This window comes from Arachis hypogaea, chromosome 3 (assembly GCF_003086295.3).
Source record: "Arachis hypogaea cultivar Tifrunner chromosome 3, arahy.Tifrunner.gnm2.J5K5, whole genome shotgun sequence".
NCBI classification, from domain to species: domain Eukaryota; kingdom Viridiplantae; phylum Streptophyta; class Magnoliopsida; order Fabales; family Fabaceae; genus Arachis; species Arachis hypogaea.
In genome coordinates this window covers 252,441-260,408 of record NC_092038.1, presented here as the reverse complement: position 1 = coordinate 260,408, position 7,968 = coordinate 252,441, and the positions used below count along the sequence as shown (strand labels likewise).

The 7,968-nt window shown below is 35.4% G+C and overlaps 1 long non-coding RNA gene and 1 pseudogene across 2 annotated transcripts; one reads left to right on the top strand and one right to left on the bottom strand.

Annotated features, from left to right (window-relative positions):
- Window positions 1-2,651: 2,651 nt before the first annotated feature.
- LOC112792796 (uncharacterized) lies at window positions 2,652-3,870 on the bottom strand. 2 transcript variants are annotated; one of them, XR_003817994.2, is made up of 4 exons: window positions 3,404-3,870; window positions 3,180-3,308; window positions 2,819-2,975; window positions 2,652-2,720 (listed from the first exon to the last, which is right to left on the bottom strand). It is a non-coding gene; the product is annotated as an uncharacterized lncRNA (long non-coding RNA). The 2 variants fall into 2 exon arrangements; XR_003817993.2 differs by lacking the exon at window positions 2,652-2,720 and having other exon boundaries at window positions 2,727-2,975.
- Window positions 3,871-5,981: 2,111 nt separating this feature from the next.
- Window positions 5,982-7,799, top strand: LOC112784600 (F-box/LRR-repeat protein At1g67190-like; annotated as a pseudogene).
- The last annotated feature ends 169 nt before the right edge of the window (window positions 7,800-7,968 follow it).

The window sequence follows — 7,968 nt, the reverse complement described above, 5'->3', positions numbered from 1 at the left end:
CTCCATTAATGAATAAATTCCATTGCCACTTTAAGCTTTGCAAACAAGTCAGATGATTCTCTCATGTTCTCTCCATGATTTTTCTGATAATCATGATGCTATAGAGCTTAAAATAGAAGAACTTCTTCTGAGTATCAGTTTATTCCCTCTATAATTACTACATAAATACTTGCTTGATGAATATAGATTATATAAGGTATAGTTGCTTTGATTTGTTCTCATTCAGGAGATTTTAGGTACTCTTTAAAGTAAATACCAATATGCCAATGAATCGTAGCTTAAGTGGCATTAGATCCCTCTCCCTCTAAAATTATTATTTTTGTTTAGCATCTCTTTCAGTGTTTTTACCCAAACATGATTATTTTTTGGTAAAAGGACTCTTTTGAAGAAAAAAGTCTTATTTGTTCTAAAATGCAGTTCCTTTAATATAGACCTTTCTTCCATATTGGTGCTTAGACATCATTTGTAAGTTGGGGTATCTGAAATTGAGTTCATAAGCATTCAAACAGTATAGGGCTTTTACTCACTACGCTGCAGAAATACTCCTAGGTCAATGCTTCCTGCATTCTTTTGTCAGCATAAACTTATTGCTAATAATCACACTGAATGAAACCTCTGATTTCAGGCACCACCTGTGATAGTGTTCTCTTCAGCTTGTGCAGGGCTGGCAGGTGAATCTCTTATGTATTTAGAAATTTCCATTGGTAACAGTGTTTGTATAAGAGTATTGATACCCCTTTATAACCCATGGCTGGATTTAATCAAAATTTTTACTAACAAATGAATAAGTATTTGAGTTTGTGGGACATCTCATGAAATTTTAACCACAAATAAAGATACCAGTACCCTTGAATATTAGCTTCTTGCTAGTTACGTGGAAAAATGAATATTTTTATGGTCCAAGTGTACTTATCGTGATGTGTTGATAATGCAAACTTTGGGTACTGATGAGTGGTCTTGTTCTTATAATATTGATTATTGTGTTGCTGAGTTGACAAGATGTTGGAATAACTGCAGGTGGGGCTATTCCTGCTTTGGCACAGTACTTCTACATACATGCGGAGTACCGTCGCGCCTCGAGAAGATAGATTCAGAATCAGAATTCTCTGTCTGATTGTTACCAACAGCATGTAGCGAGTATAATTTTTATTTGTGTGGGAGTTTTTTTTTTATTATTTTTTATTTAGTGAATACGCTTTTTCAGTTTTAAGCCATTTGTGTATTTGCTCCTGAACTGTTTTAGATAGAGAGTTCTTTTCTCATGTATAATTTTGAAAGCATGATTGATTTTTAGACTATTCGGTATTTTTGTTTTCGAAGATTATACAAATAGAAAGGAATATTTTCAAGTGAACTGGTTTAATTGGTCATGAATTTCCGGGCTGCGAGATTTTTCCTTAAACAAATGGAGCAAGAGGACCAAGGAAGTTTTCAACTTGCAAAAAGGCTCTATAATCATTACTCTCTCTTGTTCAACGGATGAAGTATGGAAGCCTTAGTTGGTGGCTAAATGATTTAATCTGCTGATTGCCTTATTTGTTTTCATTTATTACAAATAGTTGAAGATAACTTCAGCAATGCTTGTTAAGAATCATGAGGAACCCTTAACAGCTAATTATTTATTTCTGGGGGCAGTCCTTTTGTTTGAGGTAGTGACTAGGAAGAATGTCTCACTCTTCTTAAAGCAGGTATATATGGCGAAAAATAGCAACAATCGGAAGTAATGGAGGCAATATAGGAAGAAAGCATAGCAAAAAATGCATTGTGCCAAAGAAGGATAGCTGCAGATCCTCATATTTGATCTCAATAGAAGTAGATGCAATATCAAACATGAAAATGGCTGTTGACGCACACACCAGTCTGCAACCACCAAATAAAGTATTTTAATGACAAAGCCTCATCCAAGGGTGCCTAATGAAATAAACCATTTATTTATTTATATATTTTCTAACGAGAAAAAGAAGCATAATTAAAGAGAAGAACTGAAAAAAGCAAGAAAGAAAAGGCTAATCAAATCACAAGTGAACAAGGAAACTGGAAAGAAACAAGGCAGCCCAATTCCTGAGAGAGTAATGAGATTAGAATGAAACTTAGACAATGAGAATAAAGTACATGCATATATATTACATCTAAACTCAACCATCACCACATTGATTTCAGTTAGCATGCTTTCATGGTTATCAAAGATCAAATATTGCCCAACGCACAAAACCAAGAGAAAAGAGGGGGGGGGGTTGGACAAAAGCAAGCAGAAAGTATTTTTGTCAGCAAAATAACTCACCTCCACCACCATTCATGGTCTTCCACAGATAATTGAATGTATGTCAAGCCAATATTGACAAATGCAATTATCACAATGGCAAGAAAATGCTAGAAGTGTGTATTTTGTAGCCCACATACTAGCATACACCTGATGTAATGAGGACATTGCACTAAGGCAAAAACGATAAACATTTGAAAGGTGTTCTCCTAACAACAAGCTGTGAACTCCCTAGGATATCTCTTTGCCGAAGAAGGCTTGAAACTCAATTCTAAAGCGTATCCAACAACTCACCAAACAGAGCAAGGGATAGCAGGACTATGAATATAACAAGAATCACAATAATGGAGCCGATGGGAGAGCAGTTGTGGCACCATAAGATATTGCAATAATGTGAGGATAGAGGCTATGACAAAAACTGGTCCAGTGTAAAGATTGCTGCTAAACTAACACTCCTTTCCTGGAATCATAATCAAGTCACACAACAGGCATAGGATGTTGATAGAAAAGTATAATGAGACATCATTTATTTTCCATGTTAATTGCGTATAGGATTACCCATCCATTTCCAACAAACTGGCTGTAGAAGGATGCTGATGAGTACCCAGCAAAAACAGTCGAAAGAGCATATAGCAGGACAAGGTAATTCAACAGTCCTCCACGACTGTATGGATAGAGGGTTCCAATAAATCCTAGAAATAGCAAGACAAAAAGCCTGCAGAACAAATTGACATTAGTTTGTATTACAAAAAAGGAGCAAAGTTAAGAGTTAGCGGATTTAGTTTTGATGAATCTATGTATCACAAACTTCAAATATTACGGCCATGACGAATTGACAATGCCGAGTAAAGACTATAAAATGAATAATTGACTTTTGGGGAGAGGCCTGAGATGCACCTCAAAGACATTAGTAGCTTACAAGATTAGCAACTGGGTTCCAATTCCCACAAGAGCAAAAAGTAAGGATGAGTTTGGAGGATGTCTGAATGCATCGGCATGGATGGATTTCCATCCAACCTCCTTGTCTTCTTCATTCGCATTAGAAAACCTAATTGCAAGTGAAAAACATTAGGATAAGAAACAAATGTAACTCCCAGAAAAATGTTATTTTTCTTATAGGATCATGATTAAGGAAGAAAATACTTTTTCAGATCACTCTTCAGCTGCGTGTATATAGAAGGGCGAGTAAACCAACCAAGAGCAAAATGATGATGGTTGAGTTAATGAATGAGAACCAATGAACTTGACGATACATCGGCAGCAAAGAAGTTCTTGAGTATCTGTCCATCCTGTTCTCAAAATGCAGTGCAGTTGCATTCCAGGTAACTGAATAAGTGAACTTAACATCAACATCAACATCATTACTTATATCAATGGCGCGATTCGGATCACCAAATGCATTCACTTCAATGACTTGGTCTCCATTGAAAAGAACATCAAATTGAACATGCGTAAAAAGGTAATACTTTGTCCCTCCCCCAGCAGGACTCCAGCTATCCTCCTCAAGCTTCCCAATAAACCCCCAAAATGGAAGGTCATCCAAGTAAAACTGGAAGTAGTAGTCACGGTTAATAGCTTCCTTGAAGCTTGCAACCTCATCAACATAATCCATTTTTGGCACAATGTCTCATTATTTTGTTCTCCTGAACTTGATTCATACAAAGCATTGCACAAACGGTCCCCCTTGAGAACTTCACCAAGGGACTCCTTCTTTCTCACAATTGGTTCTGTGGAAAACACAAACTTGTTCACAATCAAAGTGGTCCCAATGACAATTTGACTTCATTTTCAATATCATTAGAATAAAACTAAGACTAAGAGTGTCTTAATTACCTGGTGACAGAATGGCAAATCATAGTATTCGTATGTCTCACTGCAAGAGAGCTAATAATGAATGAATTGCATGAAGATTAGAAAATGGGGAAAAGTTGGAATTTTGGATTGAAGGAAGGAACCTGGGATTGTTGAAGGGTCAACTGTGTTGACAAAAAATGGGAGATGCTTCCCAATATGGTAGCGGTGATCAGAGGGCGAAGCTGCAACGGAAGGAGATGGAGACTGAAGAATGCGAAAGAGTAGAAGAAAGAGAATGAGGAAATGGGTGTTAACCATTGATGATGATGCAGATTCAGATGCAGATGCAGTGATTTGGTTTCGCAAGTCACAGAGTCAATTGCAGTGTCTACGAGTACAACAGAGATGAACATTATTAACAGAATCAATATTAGGTTTTTTTTTATAATTAAAATGTTAAATATTTTTTTGTTCCTCAAAATTGGTTTTCTTCCTTATTCATTTTTTCTTTTAGTTTAGATATAAACCTTTCTTAAAAATATTTGATTTATGTTCAATTTTTTCTTTTATCCTCAGCTTCCTGAAATTAATTTTTAATGTTTTTTACAGATTAAAATAAAATATTTTTCAAATATTTAAACTTATACCAAAATAAAGTTTTTACAGAAAGTAAAATAAAACATTTTTGAAATATTTAGATTAAACTAAGTTTATTTTTACAATAAGAATTTTATTGATTGATTCTTAGTTTTTTTTAGTTTATGGAACGCATATAAATATTATAGTATTAAAAAGGTAATATTTGATAGCAAATTTTTTTAGTCAATATCAATTAAACTTTTAAAATTATTTTATCTATTTTAATTATAAATTCTTAATTTTAAATTATAATTCTCAAAAAAATAATTTTTTTAAATTAAAAAGAAATATTGATTAATATTATTTAACTACAAATTTTGGTTGCTTATATTTTGTGGGATTAAAAGCTAAAATGTAGTAGTTTTGAAAAGAGTAAAGACCTAATCCGGTCCTTGTCTATTTTCACAAAGGACAAAGCGATCCCTGTCCAAAAAAAGGGACACTTCGACCCTCGACCTTTTTATTTTGGGACAATACGGTCCCTCTGTTAAAAAATTCATTAAATAATAATAAAAATTAGTTTTGTGGAGGGTTTTATTTGTATTTTGTGGGGGTTTTAAACCCCCACAAAAATCTTTTCAACAATATAACCAATTACTACCACTACTACCATTATCTTTTTTATCCTCATTATTATCACTCTTACTTCTATTATTTTTATTGTGTAACCATATTTATCATCATCATTATCTCTTCTACCGTCATCATCACCAATACCAATATTATCAACATTAAAGTTTTCTTCTTTTATTTCTTATTCCATGTTATTTTTTTCCTTTAAAGGTATTATACTATAATTACTTTTATTTTGTGGCATCATTTTTATCAATGATTTTTCTTCATTTAACCACCATTGATGAAGGAATTTTTTAAAACAAAGTTATTAATAGTTTGTGGAGGTTTAAAACCCCCACAAATACAAATAAAATCCCCCACAAAATTAATTTTTATTATTATTTAATAAATTTTTTAATAGAGGGACCGTATTGTCCCATAATAAAAAGGTTGAGGGTCGAAGTGTTCCTTTTTCTGGACAGGAATTGCTTTGTCCTTCGTGAAAATAGACGAGGACTGAATTGGGTGTTTACTCTTTTGAAAACTAAGAATTTTATTGATTGATTCTTATTTTGTTGAGTTATGATATTCATATTTTTAAATCAAATAATTTATTGTTTTGAGAAAAAAAGGCGAGTCTCTAGTCTCAAAGAAGAGGGTGAAATAAAAGCAAGACAAAAATTGGATTGGAAATTGGAATTGGGAGTGTGAGATGAGAATTGAGATGATGTCGCTATTATGATTTATGTTCTCTTCTTTCATTCTTCACTGCTTAGTGCTTAGTGCCCCTCTCTCTCTCTCTCTCTCTCGGATCTTGACTTTGCTCTCTTTTCTGCAATCAACAATCTCAAATCACGCACCTCTTCCCTCCTTCAGGTATCTCTCCATTCTCATACAATGCTCAATCCTCTATTTGTTTTTATTTGATTTCCGTCCAAATTCCTTCAATTCCGCAATCCCCTGATTAAATGTTAATTATCCATGGAAATTTCTTGAATTGATGTTGTTAATTGTCGTATTCCATGTGTATCTGATTGAAATTGTTGTGAAGAGAGTGTAATTAAATGGATCAGCTTCCTGTGGAAGTGATTGGGAACATACTGTCGCACCTAAGGGCTGCAAGGGATGTAGTGATAGCCTCTGCCACCTGCAAGAAATGGAGACAAGCATGCTGCAAGCATCTCCACACCCTCTCCTTCAGCTCCAATGATTGGCCTCTCTACCGCGATTTGACCACCAGCCGCCTCGAGATTCTCATCACACAGACCATCTTCCAGACATCAGGATTGCAGGCACTCTCTATTCTCATGGAAGATGTCGACGAATTCTCCGCTTCTACTGTTATTGCTTGGCTCATGTACACCGGGAAACCCTGAGGCACTTGTATTATAATGTAAAGACTACACCTAATGTTAACATTCTTGAACTCTGTGGCAGACACAAGCTGGAAATACTAGATCTCGCTCATAATTCCATCTCTGGTGTGGAGCCTAATTATCAGAGGTTCCCTTGTTTGAAATCTCTCTCATTGAGTTATGTCAGTATATCTGCCTTGGATCTTAATCTCTTGGTGTCCGCCTGCCCCAAGATTGAGGCTTTGGAACTCGTCAACCCGGAAATTGCAATGTCCGATGCTCAGGTAACGGTTGAGCTCAGCAGTTCAACTCTCAAGAGTGTGTATGTAGAAGCAATCAGTTTGGACAAGTTTATATTAGAGGCCGATGGTATTGAGTGCCTGCACTTGAAAGATTGTGCCCTTGAGGTGTTTGAATTGATTGGTAAGGGGACCTTGAAGCATTTTAAGATTGATGATGTTAGTGTTATCCATCTTGATATTGGCGAGACAGTTGAAAATCTTGAGATCGTAGATATCAGCAACTTCACAATCATATGGCCGAAATTCTACCAGATGATTTCAAAATCATCCAATTTGAAGAGGCTTCGACTCTGGGATGTCATGTTTGACGATGAGGATGAGGTTGTAGACGTAGAAACTATTGCCACATGCTTTCCGCAGCTGAGCCATTTATCTTTGAGTTATGATGTAAGAGATGGAGCACTTCACTATGGTTTGCAAGGCTCTTCCTGTCTCGAGAATGTCCTTGTCTTAGAGCTCGGCTGGACTGTGATTAATAGTCTTTTCTCCCACTGGGTTGAGGGGTTGCTTAAGCGATGCCCGAATCTCAAGAAGTTGATCATTCATGGTGTTGTTCTGAAGCTAAGTCTGAAGAAGAATGCCTCATCTTGGCAAATTTTACCACATCCATGATTGAGCTTATGAGGAGATACACTCATGTAGATCCACATTTTAAGTATGAATGAGATTCTGCTGAATGCTTTGTTATAGCTAGTTTTCATTTAAATATAAATTGCATAGGCACATTTGCAGGTAGCTTACAAGATTCATGAGTTTATGCTCCGGTTTAGCTTATTTATTGTTTGGAATCGTTAGAACTTTTGTGACGGACCAACAATTATGATAGACATTAGGGGTAGGCCTTTGATCACTTCTTTGCAAAGACAAGGTTATAGTATGGAATTTTTACTCTCAGCTCTGTGCAGAAATCTTAATTAGCCTTTAATTAAGACCAGAAAAAAGAGGGACAAAAAAATTTGGAAATCTGGAACGATTCATGTTTGAGGGATTACCGTTATGGTGTGTTATACAGCCAAGAGGCATTGACGTTCAATACCATTAGCAGTATCTTTTCTTAAGAGTT